The sequence below is a fragment of the Notechis scutatus genome, chromosome 1, assembly GCF_049901735.1.
Source record: "Notechis scutatus isolate UNSWTSFEM ecotype Mainland chromosome 1, rNotScu1.2, whole genome shotgun sequence".
Lineage (NCBI taxonomy): Eukaryota > Metazoa > Chordata > Lepidosauria > Squamata > Elapidae > Notechis > Notechis scutatus.
In genome coordinates, this window is record NC_142009.1 from 131,410,875 (window position 1) to 131,430,217 (window position 19,343).

The 19,343-nt window shown below is 43.6% G+C and overlaps 1 long non-coding RNA gene across 1 annotated transcript in view; it reads right to left on the reverse strand.

The window, feature by feature from the left end:
• LOC148132994 (uncharacterized) overlaps positions 1 to 18,217 on the reverse strand; it is a 53,497-nt gene extending 35,280 nt beyond the window's left edge. The window contains exon 1 of the long non-coding RNA XR_015747025.1: positions 18,029 to 18,217. This is a non-coding gene — a long non-coding RNA (uncharacterized LOC148132994). The remainder of the gene's footprint in view (positions 1 to 18,028) is intronic.
• Between the last annotated feature and the right edge of the window lie 1,126 nt (positions 18,218 to 19,343).

A 19,343-nucleotide genomic window follows, 5' to 3' on the forward strand; every position in this document is an offset into this window, starting at 1 on the left:
CGGCACCCGACGCGCTTAAGGCGGATGGGTGCTATTTCAGGGTTCAAGTTAAACGAGATTGGGGTCCCCTTATACTTGCCTAGTCCGTTCGCGAAAACATCTTGGAATTCTTGCAGTGCTTCCTCCCAATCGACGCTTTCGGCCTTGTGGACTCCGGCTACAGTGATTCCGGCGGCCTGAACCATTGCAGGCCTAGAAGACTAGGCCTGTCTCGATCCACGACAGTCAGTGGTAGTGCGACGGTGCGGTCCTTGAATGAGACCTGGAATCTGCGGGACCCGGCGGCGGGGTTGGGTTGCCCTGATAGTCTTTGAGTATAACCCTCTGAGGGTTAAGGTCTTGGCGGCGAATCGTTGGAAGGAGCTGTTGGAGCATTTTCCACGACACCATCGAGAGGGAAGATCCCGAGTCTACCTCCATCACGCAAGGTTTGTTTTCGATGGCGACCTTTACTCGGATTTTCCCAGCATCAAGGGATGTGGCGTGGCCTATGGTGATTGTTTGGTGGGTCTCTTCCCGCCTGGTTTCTTCACGCCTGGTGGAAGTGGTGGACGGCTTGTTTCTGTAGGAGTGGTTCAATTTTTTCGGTGTGTGCCGAAGAATCCTGAAGACTGGAATTCGGCCTGTCGGGGTTTGGAGTGCTGTTTGCTCCTGCAAACCTTTGCGATGTGACCGCATCTCCGCAATGGCGGCAAAGTGTGTCAAGGAATTTGCAGCCGGATCGTGGGTGATTTGCTCCACAGCCGGCACACAGTCGAAATGAGTGCTGTGAGGACTGGTCTCTCTCCGTTCGAAGTCGGTTGACCTCTTCCTCATCGCTGTCGGACGGGGACTCTAGGTCTTCGTGGGAGTTGATACCGGGTGTCTCTCTGAGCGGCGGTATCAGTGGCGAGTTTACGTGGCGGTGTGTTGGTGCGGCGCATTTGGGCTGCCGACTTCTTTGTCGCCTCTGCTGCCGAGGCTTCTTTAAGGGCATCGGTGAGGCTGATGTCCCCTTAGCCATAATTTTGCTCTGGATAGCGCCGTCTTCTAGGCCCAGAACCAGGCGGTCCCGGAGGGCTTCTTCTAAGTCGGCGAACCCGCAGAGGCCTCCTAGGTTCCGGAGGTCCGCGATGTAATTGTGCAAGGCTTTCGCCCTTCCGTTGATCCCTCTGGTAATATTCGTGTCTTCTTACCAGGGTTGAGTACGGAGGCGCGTAGTGAGCCCGTAGTAACGGCTCGAGGACGTCCCAGTCCATTTCTTTTACCTCTGCTGGCTTGGCAAGTGACTTTGCCATTTTAAACACGGTTGGTCCACAATGCGTTAGAAAGATAGCTCTTTTTTGCCGGTTGTCGCATCTTTCAAATTGTTAGTTTCCAGAAACATCTGGAACCGATCCATGTAGGCCTCCCAGTCTTCAGTCTCTGGATTGAATGGAGCGGGTGAGTGCGCACCGCTGGCCATGTTGCCGTTGATGGTGCGTGTTCGACCACGTGCTCTGTTAGTTGCTCTGTAGATTAGTCAGTTCTTGGTCTCCGCATCCCATCCTCGTCGCCAGTGTTAAGTATGGAGAATAAGGAGACCAGACATCTGACCAGTGACTTCAACTCTTTAATAAAGTGATAGACATAACAGAGCAATGCTATGGGCAGCAGTAACCCTTTTATAGGGTTAGCTGCTGCCTTATTAACCAATGAAAATGTGCAACAGGTTCAAACTACTGACCAATAAGGACAGTCCCAAAAGTGGCCAATCAGGGACTGGTTCTGGCCCAATCCCAAGTTGTTGTATAAGGACCAATCAAGTGTGCAGGTTTTCAACCCCTCATTTGCATTTAGGTTATTCACTTTTATTGATTCACAACAAGAACCGGGTGTGCTTTCAAGAATAGTTGTTGGTGGCTGTTATTGAGTTCTGGTGTGTCACCCAAAACTTAATGGCGTGTCCCCTTTGACACGCATGTCACAGGTTTGCTGTCAGTGCTCTAGGTTTTTAGGAGGTAATGTGAAAGCATCTCTTTTAAGACATTCCCCCCCACCCCCAAATGGCTCTGCTTTCTGTTCTGGATATTACTCGTTTTAAATCCTTCTGAGGATTGTTTGCTTTGCTATAATGCCTATCTTTCATAGGTTACATGCCCTTATTTACTTAGGCGTACATGCTTTGCTGAGTTTTACGTGTATCAATAGCTTGGTTCGTGTGCTGCTGGAGCAAAGGAGTGACAGAGATGCATGTCTTCAGCCCTGGCCCCCGAGAAATGTCATTCCTCCCAGATCCTCCCCTCCTGAAGATTAACTCCCACAGCATGGGGCTTTCTCTGATCTATGGTGGCTCTTCCATGTGATTTAGAGCCGGGATGTTTGGAATTGGCACTTGCTAAACCATTTGTCAGATGTGCAGAGTTTCTTTCCAGAAATAGTTATTATAATTTAAAGTGACAAAGAAAAAAAATAGGGGGTGGGGGATGACCCAACCCTGAAGGAGAGATTCTTTTAACATAAAAATGGTAAAAAAGCTAAAGTCAGACAGTTAGAAAGCCTTCTCTAATGAAGAGTTGCTATATTTAGCATGCGGTTAACATTTAGGAAATTTGTAGGCCAAACCTTTCCAGGCTAAATTGCCAGCACTTAAAATGTAGTACAGCTTTGAGGAAAACGATGTTTCCCTAGAAATAATAAGTAGATCTGCTTCTGAGGTGCCTCCATTTACCCCAAAGGTTTGAGAAGAACAGATATAAATCCACAGTCATTCTCACTAAAATGTAACATTATGGCATCTCCTTATGCTGAGGCAGAAAACCCAGCATTGGCAATGACAAGCTACAGACGTCTGTGGTGTTATCTTGCCTCTCACCATGATAATGGAGAACATGCTTGTAGATGTAGAGATACAAATGATAACCAAAAAGAATGAACAACAATAACTTCATCAGACAAAAAGCATTTAAAACAATCTAAACACCACTTTGAAAGAGAGGAAAACTTTTCCCTTTCTGGGTAGGGCTGGTTTCTCTGAAGACCTCTTTGCGATGCCAACGACACAGTTATTATAATGACCCAATTCAACAGGACAGCCCTTACTATTCACTAGACTCAATGTTTTCCTGTCTGCATTGCTGGAGGGAAGTTTTAATCATATCCCAGTGCAAGATCCACTCACTATGTTCCTGCCTGCCAGGAAATATAAAGTTGGTTTCACACATGCTTCAGCGATGCTCTGCTTACTTGAATTAGTAAGCAGCCCTTGTTAATTAATAGCCATGGTAAAGCATATGTAGAGAATATGGGTCACTGAACAAAGCTCACCTACACATTCAACATTGAATACTTTAAAAAAAATTGAGAAATGCATTCATTGGAAGTTTTTTTTAAAATATATTCTTCATTCTATTGTGTTTAAGTAAATCACAATTATAATTTCTTGTTTTTACAATAAATGGAATTTAAGCTGGAGAATAGAAAGCCATAAGACAATGGCCTTGACAAAGTTGGCCAAATAAGAGTGAAAATTCTGCAGAATAACCAAGATTTTCATGCTGCTTTTGAGAGACATCACATTGTTGCTTGTCACTGTTGTGTAATTCCAAAACTGAGTTCTGCAGTAAGATCTGGTGGTACCTGGAACTGAAATGCAAACGAACAATTTGGTGCTGACTTTGTTTTTTATAGATGTTTCATTGTCCAACTAAGTATCATCATCATCATCATCTGCATTGATGATGTTACATAGTTGGGTAATGAAATGTCTGCAAGAAAAGAACCAACCTCAGAGAGCACCAAGGACCTCGCAGTTCAACACTGAGGTACAAATATCCTCTTCCATTGGTACTGAAATGCATCTCTCGAGTTTTTCCAAAAGTCACCATGCAATTTAGCTTTAAAAAGAACAAAAGACAGAAAAGTAGGTGGCATATGTTTTGTTTTCTGAAAGCCTGTGGAGGAATCAAAGAGAAGACAGTGGTATTGTGGATGTATGGATCCATTGCTTTTATTTATTTATTTTATTGCACAGAGAATCCATCCAACCACAACTGCCAAAAACTGGAAGCACAGTGTCTCAGCCTTCTGAAGTGAGGGAAACAGAAATTCTGAATCAGAATAGAGCTAAAAGGGACCTTGGAGGTCTTCTAGTCCAGCCCCTGCTCAATCAGGAGACTGTGTACCATTCCAGACAAGTGGCTGTCCAGTCTTTTCTTAAAAACCTCCAGTGATGAAGCAACTTCTGAAGGCTACCTGTTCCACTAGTTAATTGTCCTCACTGTTAGGACGTTTCTCCTTAATTCCAAGTTGCTTTTCACCTTTATACTATGCTGTACATCACTGGACCAGATCATTCCCAAGATCTGTTCATCGGCTGCATTCTGTGTTTTCATGAAAGAAACTCATTCGGGCAGCTCTTGTTTAACATTGCACTCTTAGTAAATGAGTGGCCTATTACAGTCATAGAGACCATATTGCACTTTTAACACTGATTGCAACTTGCTAACAACACAGGCTAGACACATTTCTCAATGATAGAGCCTCTAATACCATATTTTGGATGAAGCCACACAATCTTTCCTAGGTTGACAAAGAAATTAAACCACAGTTAAAATAGCATGATTCTCAGCCAAACTGATCAATATGAGCCTCCGATTTTCAGTTCTTTAGTCCTACCAAAAGAAAACAATTTTTCCCCTTTTCCAAATTTGGTACTAGAAATTTTAGATCCGTAGAAACTTGGTTGCAGCATTTTAGTGTTACAACTAGATACATGGTACATCAGGCGATACTGAAATTTAGCTATATTTTCTGTTATTATTTTTTTATTTTTGGTCTGGCAAATGCTGAGTTGTGATATGTTAATTTTAGTGGCATTGTTCACATGTAATATTAAGTCATAAACCAGGATCAGAGCCTATTTGGAGATGGGGGTTTGGGAGTGTTAATGGATGCTGTAAGCAGAGTTTAGGTACCAATTTTGTTCTACAAAAAAAAGTAATTATTTGACCAAACAAGTCACAGAGGCCTTGGGGGCTATAAAGATTTACCTTTTTTGCTCCTCTGGTTTATGACTTAATATTATATGTGAACAATGCCACTAAAATTAACATATCACACTAGGTCAGAATTAGGCTGTTTTGGGGCTTAGCATAGTGCTAATTCCGCCGTTTCTAGCATAGTGTTGGGTGTGAATACTGTGTTTTACTGAACATATCATGATAAGAAAAGTGGTGTACAGACAGTTCAAGCAAGGATTGAAGGCTGTGCAGAGATTCAGATTACACAGGCATGGGACCTGTCAGGAATAGGCCAATAATTATATAAATAAAAATAATTAAACCAAGTATCTTTTACTGAGATCACGTGACAGCTGGAGAAGGCAGCTAAGATGCAATTGCTTTACTGTGTTCTCTGGCAGGAACAATGTTGTCCTTCAAATCCAAATAGCCTTGCTAAGAACATGTGCAGCCAATGTAACAATTTTCTAGAATATATCTATTAACTCTGTTGGCTCGTTTTCTCTTTTGATCGCCATCTGTATCTCAAATTGTACAAGATCCTTCCCAATTATTTTGAGCAGCTTTTAACTCTCTGCTCAGCTGCCACTTAATTGAAACAAGCTAAGATGAGTCATTAGTCTTAAAATAGGATAAGATAAGTCAGGACTGATGTCATGACAATGCATAGATTGGGTTTAAGAAAAATGTGGTTTTTACTGGGACATGACTCCTGGCTGCATCAAACACACCCACTTCCGTCTTGCTCTGCCCAAACAGAGCCACAAACTTATCCCATACTTGATAATAGTGCAGCTGAAATGATGTGTTCCATCTTTTATTTTTGCTTCAGTTTTTTCCTCCTAGTGGAGCTCATTCTGCATCTCAAGAAATGCCTTATGTGTTTTGAAGGACTTCCGGCTTGAGTTCCTTCGCTGACAGACTGAAACCACGATTGTGCGCAGTTTCGATCTGTGCTTGCCGCCGGAGCACCCCGAGCCGGCTGGTTTCAGGGCTAAGCCACCCTGTAGAGGTGGTGAAGAGGGGGGAGACTGCCAGCAGGGTTGAGGAGAGCCACATCTCTCCTCCTCAGCTGGCCATTACTCCCTTTCCCGAAGGCGGTTGCAGCAGTGGTCAGAAATGGCCACCTCAAAGAAGAACTTGACCGGAAAAGAATGTGCAGGAGGAAAATAAGAAGAGAAAGTCTTGGTTGACTGGGTTAAACTGCAAAAGCAACAATGCAAGGTACCCTGGAATTTAAACTATAAAAAAAATAACATTGTTCCCAAAGAAGATTTTGAAGCAGCGAAGGAGAGAGGTTTTTCTTTTTTTTCTCTTTTGTTCCATAAACTGACAGCTAGGAGACTTAAGCAAGAAATTGAAAAAAAAACCCACTTTGACATCAACAGGCATTTAAGCTGAAAATAAAATGTCAAAGGGATAATAAAGATTTCTGGATACTTAAAAGCTTTTAAAAGCAGGAAAGGAGAGAAAAAGAATAAAAGGGCAGGATCTGGAAAAATGGAGGAGACAAGAAACGGAGGAAAAAAGAATAGTTTAAAAAATAAGCATAATACCGTGTTTCTCCAACAATACGGCTTCCCCCAATAGGAAGTCCAAGCATGCTTTATAGGCATAAAATCAAATTAAGCCCCTCCCCCAAATTAAGGCCCATATTAAACATGTGAAATGGGGAGGAATGGCAGGGGGGCTTGCTGTTAAGAAGTACTTTTGTTGCATACCTGGATATGGTGCTGCCTGCGTTGACTTCGGTGTTGGTGGGGCACTTCATATCGGGAGACCTTCCACCACTGTTGCTTTCCCTTCTCCCCGTGCTGCCGCAGTGTTTAAAGCAACACCGCGGCATTTGGCGCAGCCACGCGTGGCCAGCCAGGGCTCCTCCCTGCAACCGGAGCCCAGCGGAGACACTCGGCTTCATGCACTCCTGTCACCGCCTTCCCTTCACCTTCAAAGGCAAAGCCAATTCTTTTAAAAATGACACCCGACTACCGGTACGACAAAGCCTCCCCTGCCCGAGAGGGCAGCCCAACCCCATGTGGGGAGGTGAATCTCCCAGGGCTGCAGCGCAGGATCAGCCCACCCCAGGAGAAGCGCCCAGCCACCATCCCTGCCTGGCACTGGGCAGAGCGTGAAGAGCTTCACTTGGGGCACCCAGCACAGCTGACAGGCGGGCCCTCCTGCCTGGTGGCGGAGCTCTTGCCAAGGCAGCGAGCGCCTCCCTGCCAGACCCTCTGCTCATCCCACCAGGGCTGCGCCAGAGCCGTGTGGGCTGGGCAGAGCTGGGAAAGCGAGCTGTGGGTGTGTGCCCGCCAGCCAAGCCGACCCGAGGCAGTGATAGTGCCCACCCATCCATGGACAGGGAGGCAAGGCGATGGACTGAGCCGCATCATCCTCCGAGCTGAGCCCCGCCGAGTGAGCACCTCTGCCTGATGCCTGTGCCGCTGTAGCGTTTGGAGCTGCAGGCATGTTTGGAGATGCGTGGGGACAGGGATGGGCTGGGTGAGGAGTGGAAAGGACGGGCAGCTTCGGGCTCTTTCTGCCGGACCTGCCTGCCAGGGAAGCAGTGCTGCCGTTGCCTCACCTCCCTGTCCATGGACGGGTGGGCGCTATCATTGCCTCAGACAGCCTTTCCTGGTGGCCCCTTCAGGTTCGGGCTGGAGGGACTTGGGAAGAAAGCCAAGGAAGCCTTTGGGTTGGCCCGGCTCTTTTGCTTGGCAGGCGGGCGCGCACCCGTGTCTCTCTTTCCTGGCTCTGCCCAGCCCGCATGGCTCTGGCGTGGCCCTGGCAGGATGAGCGGAGGGTCTGGCGGGGAGGTGCTCTCTGCCTTGGCGAGAGCTCCGCCACCGGGCAGGAGGGCCTGCCTGTCAGCTGCGCTGGGTGCCCCAGGCGAAGCTCTTTGCGCTCTGCCCGGCAGGGATGGTGGCTGGGCACTTCTCCTGGGGTGGGCCGATCCTGGGCTGCAGCCCTGGGAGATTCACCTCCCCACATGGGGTTGGGCTGCCCTCTCGGGCAGGGGAGTCTTTGTTGTACCGGTAGTAGGGCGTTGTTTTTAATAGAATTGGCTTTGCCTTCGAAGGCGAAGGGAAGGCGGTGACAGGAGCGCCTGAAGCCAAGTGTCTCTGCCGGGCTCTGGTTGCAGGGAGGAGCCCTGGCTGACCGCACGTGGCTGTGCCAAACACTGTGGCATTGCTTTAAACACTGCGGCAGCACGGGGAGAAGGGAAAGCAACGGTGGTGGAAGGTCTCCCGATACGAAGTGCCCCACCAACGCCGAGGTCAACATCCAAGCCGTCGCCACCCACCCACCCGAGAATGCAAGGGAGGGGGAAATTAAGTCACCCCCGAAAAGACGGCCTAGCCGTTTTTTCAGGGGTCAAAAAAAAAAAAAGGCCCGGCCTTATTTTGTGAGAAACACGGTATTAGAAAGCAACAGAAGAGGGCATTACAGAAGAGAGAATTAGAAGAAGAGAGACAAGGGGGTAAAAAGGGGAGGGAGAAGAAGAGAGGGAAGAAGGAAAGGAAAAGAAGTTATAAAGGACAGAAACAAGATATAGAGAAAGAGGGCAAAGGTATAAGAATTGAAAGTATAAGCCTGTTTAGAGATAATGGGTGAAAACTTAATGATAAAAGGGATTCTGCAAAGGTACATAAGATAGTATTGTTATATTACAAACAGAAATAATTTTTGAAAATATGCTTAAAATGATGGATAAAATATTTATTGTAATCTGGTTGTTAATAAACAAATGAAATAAAGTGAATGAGAGAATTAAATTAGGAAAGGATGGGAACATTTTAATTGTTCTTAATGATTTATAAAATATAAGTGAAGAAAAATATGGGAAAAAAATTAATTATGGAAAGTTTATAAGTGTTCCCAAGGAAGTATGATATTTAATTGAAAAGAAATGTTAAAGATGTTAAGATTTTAATGAATATTAATGATAGAATTGAATTGGAATGGAATGAGTGTTATATATATATATATATATATATATATATATATATATATATATATATATATATATATATATATATATAATCTTTTTTTAAGAATATATGTATATTTTAAGAATGTACCAAGCAGAATTCGATTGGAAGTTATGTATTATATTGAATGTTATAATCTTGAAGGTATACATTGAAGCTTAAAAAGAGTTGAATGGATAAAATTAAAAGATATAAAGGTGTCATACTCCAATTAGTAACTACATGAGATAATTTGTTTAATGAGTAAAGATAATATGAAATTGAAACTGGACAGACAAAAGTATATACCGTATATACTCGAGTATAAGTCGACCCGAATATAAGCTGAGGCACCTAATTTTACCACAAAAAACTGGGAAAACTTATTGACTCGAGTATAAGCCGAGGGTGGGAAATGCAGCAGCTACTGGTAAATTTCAAAAATAAAAATAGATACCAATAAAAACTTTCACTAGGACAGTTGAGAATAAGTTTGATGTTCACAATTTCCTCTTTGAAAGAGACCAGTAAATAGGGAACAAGAAGATGAAGAAAAAGAAGTGTGTTTTTTCACACTTTTCACACTGCAGTGAACAAAAATGGCATCGTAGGAACAGGCTTATTCTCAGTCCAAAGGTTTTTTTGTGATTTCTTCCCTGATTTAAGGGAAATTTGGGAAACGATATCACTATCATGAAAGGTTTAATTGATTCACTAACCCAAAGAAGATGATGATGACAGTGGGAGGCAGGAGTCACTCTCTCCCTTGCAAGAAAAAGCAAGAGCCGTTCTTATGATCTCTCTCTCTCTCTCTCTCCCCGTAATACAGTCAAGCCCTTTCCAGCACGCGCGATCTGCCGCCGCAGCTTTGTACCTTGCAAATGCAAAATCCCGGGGGTTTTGCATTTGCAAGGTGCAAAATTGCGGGAGCGGATCGCGCATGCTGGAAAGGGCTTGACTGTATTACGGGGAGAGAGAGAGATCATAAGAACGGCTCTTGCTTTTTTTGTGCAAGGGAGAGTGACCCCTGCCTCCCACTGTCATCAACATCTTCTTCTTTTGGGTTAGTGAATCAATTAATTTGGGAAATGATCTCACTATCATGAAAGTCAGTGTTCTCTGCCCGTGGGGCGTTTGGAAGAAAACGCCCGCGGCATATCCACGCTCGTGTAAGGGGAATCAGAAATCCCCGCGTTCAACGCCTAGCACGCAGCTGTGAGCAAATACTGGGAAAACCTGATTGATCAGAAGGAAGGAGGCAAAAGAGGGAGGGGTGGTGGTGGACGGAGGTCCCACTGGTATTTGTGAAACACTTGGTCGGCAGCGCTTAAAGTCAATGTCCTGGCTCCCACCCACCCACTCACCCAAAGCCATGAAGTCCCCCCAATTGCGCAGCCCAGAATCGCCCTCCCCTCGGGGCAGCAACGACGCCCGGTGTTTCCCAAGACAAGAAGCTCCACCGTGCAATGAAAGCGCCCTGGCTCTAGGCTCGCGGGCTCAGAAAACAACCCGAGCCGAGGTCGCTTTGGCTCTGCTCAGCTTCGTTTCCTCAGCCCTAGCTGCTTTCAGTCCGCTCGGGAGGAGGGGGAGGAGGTGGTGGCGGCGGCTTGCATTGTTTTCTGAGCTCTAGGCTCTAGGCTCAGAAAACAATGCGAGCCGAGGTCGCCGGCTCCGCTCAACTTTGTTTCCTCAGCCCCAGCTGCTTTCAGTCCGCTCGGGAGGAGGGGAGGAGGTGGTGGCGGTGGCTCGCATTGTTTTCTGAGCTCTAGGCTCTAGGCTCGCAGGCTCAGAAAACAACGCAGCCGAGGTCACTTCGGCTCAGCTCAACTTTGTTTCCCAGCCCCAGTTGCTTTCAGTCCGCTCGGGAGGAGGAGGAGGAAACGAAGCTGAGAGGAGCCGGCGACCTCGGCTTGCATTGTTTTCTTAGCCTAGAGCTCAGAAAACAACGCGAGCCGCCGCCACCACCTCCTCCCCTCCTCCCGAGCGGACTGAAAGCAGCTGGGGCTGAGGAAACGAAGTTGAGCGGAGCCGAAGCGACCCTCGGCTCGCGTGTTTTCTGAGCCCGCAAGCCTAGAGCCAGGGCGCTTTCATTGCATGGCGGAGCTTCTTGTCTCGGGAAACACCGGGCGTCCTCGCGCTGCCCCCTGAGGGGAGGGCGATTCTGGGCTGCGCGATTGGGGGACTTCGTGGCTTTGGGTGGGTGGGTGGGTGGGAGCGAGGACGGACGGAGTCCGTGAAGTGGGGCTTGCCTGCCCTTGCTGGTTGCCTCTGCTTCCTTAGGGGCTGGGAAGGGGGCTCATCTGGACCAAGGGTGAGTCTCCCCCTCAGTTTCCCCTGAAGGATCTTCCGTCGCTTTTGCCTTCTCCCTACATCTTCCCTCTGTTAAAAATCCCCCCCAACACCCACACTTATTTTCGGGCGGATAGATTTCGTGTCTGAGCATTCTCACATGGCGGTGGGTCTTTCCCCCCCCTAAAAACAGTTAAAAAAAGAAAAAACAATATATCCTCATGCAAGAACTTTTCTGCTTCCGATTACCCCCATGCTTAAAAGTTGCAAAGGAAACACGGAAGCAGGGAAGCAGCTGCCCAGCTCCGGAGCTCCACACCATTTTTTTTTCAGAGGGGAATCTGACTCGAGTATAAGCCGAGGGGGTTTTTTTCAGCACAAAAAATGGGCTGAAAAACTCGGCTTATACTCGAGTATATACGGTATATAATGACTTGAACTGAGATGAGATAATCAAAATAAAGTTGAGAAAATTAAAAGAGGGGAAAAACTATGTAGAAAATGTAAAACAGTAATAAGATATGAAATAGAACACAAAAATGAGCATGAAATTGAGTTTGTGTCTGTATGAAGAAGTGCAACCCGGGACTATGCTATTTTCAAAAAAAGATGTTTTATTTGTATTATGGTTTTTTTTGTGAAAACCCAAATAAAATTTTCAAAAAAAAGAAATGCCTTACGTGCTTTGCTGAAAGGCTTGAGGCATTATATGTGTATGAACTTTTTACCGCATGCATACCACATTTGTGTGTGTGTGTTTGTGTGTGTGTTTTGACATTTGTTTGAAAAGACATTGCTTTTAATGGCTTCTCAAATAGATCAAAAAAATATATAGACAGCCAATCTTCTTCTTCTTCTTCTTCTTCTTCTTCTTCTTCTTCTTCTTCTTCTTCTTCTTCTTCTTCTTCTTCTTCTTCTTCTTCTTCTTCTTCTTCTTCTTCTTCTTCTTCTTCTTCTTCTTCTTCTTCTTCTTCTTCTTCTTCTTCTTCTTCTTCTTCTTCTTCTCCTCCTCCTCCTCCTCCTCCTCCTCCTTCATCATCTTCTTCCTCTTTTTCCTCCTCCTCCTCCTTCACTTCTTCTCCTTCTCCTTCTCCTCCTCCTCCTCCACCTCCACCTCCACCTCCTCCTTCTCCTTCTCCTCTCCATTTTCTCCACAGATTTTGCCCTCCCCTTTCTAACCATTTTTAAAATTTTGCCTTGCATGCAAAAATTTTAAACCATTAGTCATAAAAATTGAAAGTTATCAACACATTCAAACAACAATAAAATAGAAAATAGTTTTCAGGACTTTTTTTAACATGAAGGAGAGATGATATCAAATTGCTCCTTCCTGGTTAAAATGATCAGAGTTGGTATTTGTGATTTCTATCTGCGTGTCTCTCTATCTGTCTGTCTGTCTCTCTCTGTCTTTCTCTCTCTTCCGCCTTAAAAATATTTTAAATGTTTGAAATTACATTTTCCTGCCATTCACAGATGTCAAACAAATTGGTGTTTTTTTTACCTAAAGAAAGTCTCTATATCACGAACTGATTGCTGTAATTAATATATTTAATAAGGGAAAATGAGGACGTTTGGAAAGTATAATTTGATGATTGGATTGCCATGTGAATGTTGAAACTGACATGATAATGTGATTGATCTTCCTGAAACAATGCTGGCATACAGAGCAGGAAAGAAGCTTGACTTACAAAAGCCCCTGGGGTTCTTGAAAAGCAGAGTGTACATTTTCCTTTGTGAATTATATTCTTTGTACCTATAAGTCAAGTTGTCACTCACATGATTCTAATCCTAAGTGTATAGTCTACTCTGATGTCAAGCCATTACTTGGTTCCACAGGCCTCTATTTAACTCACAGATCTGATGGATCTGAACTGAAGACAGCCACTTTTGCATTGTTTAAAAGATAAAGGAGATAAAGGATTAAGGGGAAAGCATCTTTGCAGAAAATCTGTGTTAATTTATGTGGGTGCATGCACATTTCAAAATGGTAATTATAATTTATATAGTGGTCCATTTTCCACAGTTTCTTGGAAAATGTGACCACGTACCTTATGCATCTACAGTTTCAATGCTACATTTAAACATGAACTTCAGATACAGGACTGTCCTCTTGTAAATAAAACCCACAATCCTCCATCTAGTTTTCTTGACAACAGTACCAAAATAAATTTCCATGGTTTCTTCAGGATGTTGATTTCCACTTTCCTGACTAGTCTTTAGCCTTGACATTTTACAAGGATCTTCTATCTAAACACCAATATGGTCCAAATTTGCTCCAATCTTTAAAATCACCCAAGATCCAGTAGGTGTTGCCACCTTGCAGTAAATCTTTTTTTTTTTAATGCTCCCTTTTGTAAATGAAGAGGCAAAGAGAGCTGATGCAAAGAGCTTCAATGGTGGCAGGAATCTGGCCTTTAATGGCTATTTATGCAGAACGCTATTGCTCATATTTGTTGTAGGGAAGGCTGTCGGTATAGGACAGGGGTGTCAAACTCAATTTCTTTGAGGACTGCATCAGGGTTGTGTTTGACCTCAGGGCCAGGCTGGGCATGGCCAGCTCAACGTCACCCATTTCAAGAGTGGTGGCCCAAGCGCTCTGCCAGCGAAAATAGATTCCCAAGCTCCATTTTCGGCTGTGTCACCCTCCTGCAACCCTCTGCCAGCAAAAACTGATTTTTGCTGGCAGAGGCACCACATGATGATCCTTTGCTGTTTCCAGGGTAGCCCAGTGGGCCAGCTCTAAGCACCTGGTGGGTCGGATCTGGCCCCAGGTCTTGAGTTTGGCACCCCTGGTATACGGCATTCATTAGTAACAAGTCTAAACATTGTATTGCTAACCAGGGCATACAAAACCTTTGCCAGACCAATTCTTGAATACATCTCGTCTGCCTGGAATCCACACTGTATATCGGATATTAACACAATTGAGCAGTTCAGAGGTATTTCTTGAGAAAAGTATTCCACATCTCTGCTCACAATAGAATCCCTTATGCCACCAGGCTTGAAATGTTGGGCTTGGACAATCTGGAACTGCTCCGCCTGTGGTCTGATCTAAACATAGTACATAAAATTGTCTGCTACAACATCTTACCTGTCAACGACTTCTTCAGTTTCAACCACAATAATACACAGGCAAACAATTGATATAAACTCAAGGTAAACCATTTCAAACTCAATTGCAGAAAATACGATTTCAGCAACAGAGTGGTCAATGCCTGGAATGTTCTGCCCAACTCTGTTGTTGCAGCCTCAAACCCTCACAGCTTCAAACTTGAACTGTCTACTGTGGACCTCACCCCATTTATAAGAGATCTACAAAGGGGGCGTGCATAAGCGTACCAGTGTACCTACCTTCCCTGTCTTACTGTCCCTATTTATCTGTATTTACTTCCTTTGTTCATGTTCATACTTATACCTGCTATCTTGTACATGTTTGATAAACAAATACATAAAAAAATAAATAACATAAAATAAATATCAGGAAAACTTGGGCTTGGCTTCTGATGTCCTTTGACAATCAGTGATGCAGCCCTTAATGAAATTGAGTCATTCCTTTGACTTTTCATCACCAGTTTCCCATTCTTGGATTTCAGCAGATGTAGCTATTCTCTTTGCTATAGAATCACAAAGCAGACTCCAAGTTTTTTTCTTAGATTTTCATTAAGAGATGGATCCATCTTGATGGCATATGACGATCTATAAGGTTCCTGAGTTTGGTGTAACCACTGAAAATTTGAACTTGAAGGCTTCAAAGATTGAATTTCCTGAACCAATTGGCTAATCTCTGAAATCAATATTTTGTCTCCCAATTTCTCTAACCTGCTCTGATAAATACCTTGTCATCGATGCCACAAGTTGTCCCTGAGCTGATGTGATGTTTGGGTAGTATGTAGGCAGGAAATACTATATTTAAGATAGGAGTAAAGGATTCAATTCAAAGCATTAGAATTAGAATTAGAACTGATAGGCGGCACCTTACTTCACAAATAGGGCAGAACCTGGATTTAACTAAAGATAATTTGAACTGTAATTTGAACTGTATTGCCAAAATTGGATCTAGGCAAAGATTTATCAGGCCAATATATTCTAAAATGTCCATAGTAACTTCTTGACCCATAAGTCATTAAATTTGCTCCAAGCTTACATTGGGCATCAGAGTACTATTTGGTGCAACAAGCAAAACTTTGTGAGTTGAGAGATAGGCACATTCATATATACTGTCATTATGAATTGGACAACAAGTGGATAATTTCAAGTTTACTCGTGTATTTCCATTAATATCCTCCAAATCGGTATCAATTAGCTCTGCAGCAGTTAGCATACCCTCTGAAAACAAGACATGCCTTTGTATTTCAAAATGTATTGCAATGGTGCAGATACATTACAAAGCTGAATGGGCAAACTTGAACAATGACCTCTTTGTTTCACTTGGTAGAAGGAAGGAAGGAAGGAAGGAAGGAAGGAAGGAAGGAAGGAAGGAAGGAAGGAAGGAAGGAAGGAAGGAAGGAAGGAAGGATCCAACCTCTACCTCTCCCATACCAAAGAACATCACTCTCAACAACATAGCAATTCTTACTGTATATGTGGGAGGGTGGTTAGAGAAAGCACCTCTTATATAATTCCTGAAGACTTTCTGAATTAGCTAGCTCTCATTGGCCTTTCTAAATGCCAACAGGATTGGGCTGATCTATTTCTCCATTGCTTTCTGCTGACTTATTACATTGAGAACAAGGAGCAAAACAACCTCCTCCTTGAGTTGTAGCAGAAAAAATCTACTTATTCCATATAAAAAGGAAAGGAAAAAAGTGAAGCAAAGTCCAATAGCCTAGTATTATTATAAGTTTATTCTCAAGATATTTTTCATTTGTAGCAAATAGTTTCAGCCTTTCCACTTTCAGAATACAGTCAACAATCTGGGCAAGAGATCTGTTCTTGGAGCTTGAGAAGTTTTTAAGTGATGAAGAGGTCTGCTATTAGAATTAAAGTTCTACTGAAAATGCCAATAACAATGAAGCTTTGCTAAACCAAGTGCAGGATAGAGAGAACATTATAGACTGGATCCAAATAATCGTCTAAGGCAAGGGTGTCAAATTCACAGCCCATGGCCTGGATGCATCACACACTAGCCAAGCCCACCCCCAGTTTAGCAAAGGGGGAAAAAGTCAGAATACATCACATGACGACAAGGTTGACACTCCTGGTCTAAGGCATAAAGACATTGACAATATAATTGTACCTTACAGTTTTTCCATTCTTCCAAAAAGATGGCCATCACGAGAATATAGAGATATGGAAATTATTTAAATCTAATCCATTGATGCTTTAATGAAAGAACTAGTTCATTCACAGAGTGATAGGGCATATCTACTGCAGTGCTAAGATGTATATACATTTTGTAATAAAATAATTATCAAAATAATCTCAAATCTTTTGATTAGTATCATGTGTAGTATGTTGGGCTCATTTGGAGATGTAATAATTTGATTACTATATCATCTGATTAATGTCTCGTTAATCAACTATTTTTTTAAAAAATGTGCAGGCATGCTTCAAACTATAAAGACATCTTTACTCTATTAATTTGTACCAAAGTCATAAGAAATAATTTGTTTCTCTCTTTTTCAAAACTTTTAGCAACTATGTGAGTCTTTGAAATCCTGAAGCAGATAATCAAAGAAGGTAGACAAAAAAAGGTAGAAACCCAAGCTGGGGTTTGCTGAACTCTGATATGATTAAACCAGAATTCCTGGTTCATACAATATACCAAGCAAAAAGCCACGGTGTGGTGTACAGGCGTGTGAACTCAGCCACTTGGTAAAACTTTGCATAATGGCTGTTGGTGAACCAATTGTCTCCTTTTCTGTACCTTTTTATCCTTGGGCTTTTGTTCATCTAAATGTTAGAAAGCAAAGGGCAGCATAGGCCACATGGCAGAAATTTGTTGGCTACAGTTAACCCTGCAGGCATACTTAGCTTTCCCCTACAAAAACAGACAGCTCCAGCTTGTTGAAAAATTACTAAATTCCCCTTAGTGCTCAAGGGCAGATCAGGGGGGAAAAATCAGCTTCCTTCCAATTCAATGGCTTACAGAAGAAAAGCAGATGAGTACTTCAACTCAAATTACTTCTCTACCTTGGATGATTTTACCATTTTGCACTTGATGCTAAGGAAAAGGATGTTGCACTGACCATTTCAAATCACACTTTTAGATAGATCCTAACACATCTTCCTCTCAGTCTGGTTTTATTGGCTTGGAGCCATTGAGCAAGCATTATAACTGTAGGAGGTTTCCTTGTATAATCTTATATTATTATATCTTTCCATCTCAGTGATATATTAAATAATATGGAGTGAAGGTTTGAACAACCTGCATAGAGATAATTTCCTAAGCTGAAAAATGACCAGGAATCCATAGCTAAGACAAAGCATATAAAGATACTAATTTTGTCAGGAGCTATGCAAATTGCAGCAGGAGATGGTTGATTTAAATGCAGCAAGGGGTGATTCAGCCCTGTTTTCTATGATGCAATTATGAGCGACTATTGAAATTCCTGCTCAACCACTATGTGAATTTTCTGGAAGTTTGCACTGACACTTAAATTTATACGGTCAAGAATACAGTGTAAACATTGATTCCCCCCACCCCCCCCCCCAGACTGCCCAAGCACAAGATATTTTTAATCTGCACAAAAGTAGCAAGGAGAAAAATTCAGATGCCCCAAATGGACTACATGCTTCTCCACTTGTCTAGCCTCCAAAGAGGCTAGCTTGATCTCTTACCCCAAATCTCACCTTGAAAAGGTCAGATGGCTGACATTAGGCGAGCTCTCATCCTCCAAGAAAGATCTGAGCCTGTTCTGGAGTTTTGTTTTGTCTGGGCAGAGAATATATTTACCAGTAGCTCGGGCTGTTCCTAAGCAGCTGCACACACTTGATACCAAGGAGAAGAAAGCCCTCTGCACCTGCCATGTCACAAGAGAGGCACGGATGGATGACTAGGGAAACAAAAGCAGCCGCCGCATGTCTGGAGCCACTGCCAACCGTCTCCCCAATCCCTCGCCCACTTGCGAAACAGTTTCTCCCTAGTCCCTTCTCTGAATCTGCCTTTTTTTTTTTTTTTTACTGGCACCAATCGCCAAGCCAGTGGACTGGCGATAATTAATCTCCTTTTGTGCTGTATTGTGATGTAGCAATTGATCTTGCAAGCTGCAGAGAGCTTTTGACAAGTGTTGTAAAACCCAAACGCTGCCAAAAGCACTTACAGTGTTGATTGTGTACTTCTCTTTGCCCTTGCCTTGGAATTAGATTTCTAGTAATCTGAGGCCCCTTCCTTCCTTCCTTCCTTCCTTCCTTCCTTCCTTCCTTCCTTCCTTCCTTCCTTCCTTCCTTCCTTCCTTCCTTCCTTCCTTCCTTCCTTCCTCCTTTCCTTCCTTCCTTTCTTCCTTCCTTCCTTCCTTCCTTCCTTCCTTCCTTCCTTCCTTCCTTCCTTCCTTCCTTCCTTCCTTCCTTCCTCCTTTCCTTCCTTCCTTCCTTCCTTCCTTCCTTCCTTCCTCCTTTCCTTCCTTCCTTCCTTCCTTCCTTCCTTCCTTCCTTCCTCCTTTCCTTCCTTCCTTCCTTCCTTCCTTCCTTCCTTCCTTCCTCCTTTCCTTCCTTCCTTCCTTCCTTCCTTCCTTCCTTCCTTCCTTCCTTCCTTCCTTCCTTCCTTCCTTCCTCCTTTCCTTCCTTCCTTCCTTCCTTCCTTCCTCCTTTCTTTCCTTCCTTCCTTCCTTCCTCCTTTCCTTCCTTCTTCCTTCCTTCCTTCCTTCCTTCCTTCCTTCCTTCCTTCCTTCCTTCCTTTCCTCCTTCCTTCCTAGCAGTGTAAAAGTTGGCATAATACTCAAGGATAGGATAGGGAGTGGAAAAGGGCCTCCAATACCTCATCTTTGTCTTGAACATATTCTTCTTTTTAATCCCACTCTTGGCTTCAAGTTCTGCCCATCTGCGATATAGAATACAATTGGTTGAATTTCTGGATTTATTGGGAAGGTTTCTGAAATAATGACTGTGAAATGCATTTGGATATATTAGGAGATGATTCGTTTAATAAAGACATCCAGCTGAAAAAAAC